We start from the raw sequence: 1,514 nt of genomic DNA on the forward strand, positions 1-1,514 counted from the left end.
TTCTTTTTTTATTGGTTTTCCGTGAAACAAAATACACACAAAAAAATAAAATAAAAAAATAAAACTAACATAAAATAGGGGTAGAAAATAAGTAGCGAGGAAACTAAAGACTATGTTCTGTAGAGAAGGCCGTTTGATCAAAACGTACACATATTTAACTACTAATTATACAGCAATGTGTTTCTGATACAATATCAAACATAACTTATGCAGAATAAATAAAGTCATTTATCCGCTTTTCTGCTAAACACATTTTCACTTGAATCTTGCTGTTTAAAGGACTCATAATAACTTTTCAATACCCAAAAAATACCAGAAAATGTGTGGTTTAATGCGTTCTTCTGTACTGAATTATTTTGAAATGATTGGTGAGTCTTCAGCTCGAACTCGGCCTCTCGTTCTGTCCGCAGGTCAAGTATAAAACCAACAAGACGCAGAAACCAGAAGGTTCCTCGGATCTGCCCAACCTGCTGCAGCTGGAGCACGTTCTGCACGCCAGCAAGCTGCAGAGCAACGTACGGCGCCGTCCTTCGCCCGCCGCACACACAGCTGACGCTCCTCACGGCTTTTATATTACAGATCTCTCTGTGTGTGTGTGTGTGTGTGTGTGTGTGTTCAGGTGGAGTACAAGAAGAAGCACGAGCAGACGAAGGCTCTGTACCACACGGCTCTGGACACGGCTGAACAGCTCCACCACAAGGAGAACGCCGTGCTGCACAGCCAGGTGACCACACACGCTGACCCCGCGTCGTCTTCTTCTTCTGCTGATGTTTTTGGGTTAACGAATGTGCGCTCCTGCAGGTGAAGTACAGAGAGGAGTACGAGAGGAGCAAAGGACGCTCTCAGATGGAGTTTGGAGACACTCAGACGTACAAAGTGTCCAAAGAAGCTCAGAAGATGCAAAGTGAGGTAAAACGTCTTTCTTCTGCTCCGCACTCAAATACACACTGCTGACAATACAGTGTGTGTGTGTGTGTGTGTGTGTGTGTATTTCTTCATCTTTAACCCTTTAAAACCTGCATGGACAGCAGTATTCTTGTGCAGCATTCAGACGCCGTGTACAAACTAAATGAGTCTTTGAATCTCAGCATATTTATCTGAATTCCTTTACAACCGCAGAGAAAAAGGAAGAAAAAAACTTTGTTTCACAAATTGCAAGAAATTTCACCAAAAACAAAAACATGGGAGAATTATGAGAGAATAGTTTTTTAAAAAGGGGAAAACTGTCCAGAAAACTGTATTTATGTAATTATAATAATTTTATATCTTAAAAATAAATATAGTATTTAAAATAAAAGCATATTTATTTATTTACATCACCTTTTCATGGTGCTTTTCTTGTTTGTTTGTTGTTTTTTTTATTATTATTTTTAGGTTTGGGCCATGTCTTGTTATGTTTTCAAAAGAAATCAGAACAATTTTCTCAAGTTTCAAAGGGTTAATTTACTCAACATGTTCATGTTTATGTGTATTTTGAAAGTCCAGTTTTTTTAACAATAATTCAACTTTTTTTA

General features: G+C 38.2%; 1 long non-coding RNA gene across 1 annotated transcript; it reads left to right on the forward strand.

Annotated features, from left to right (window-relative positions):
* The first annotated feature begins 321 nt into the window (after positions 1-321).
* Positions 322-903, forward strand: LOC121964021. Its single transcript, XR_006107310.1, has 3 exons — positions 322-515; positions 620-724; positions 802-903. It is a non-coding gene; the product is annotated as an uncharacterized LOC121964021 (long non-coding RNA).
* The last annotated feature ends 611 nt before the right edge of the window (positions 904-1,514 follow it).

Source organism: Plectropomus leopardus, unplaced genomic scaffold, assembly GCF_008729295.1.
Source record: "Plectropomus leopardus isolate mb unplaced genomic scaffold, YSFRI_Pleo_2.0 unplaced_scaffold13702, whole genome shotgun sequence".
In the NCBI taxonomy this organism is placed as follows: Eukaryota; Metazoa; Chordata; class Actinopteri; order Perciformes; family Serranidae; genus Plectropomus; species Plectropomus leopardus.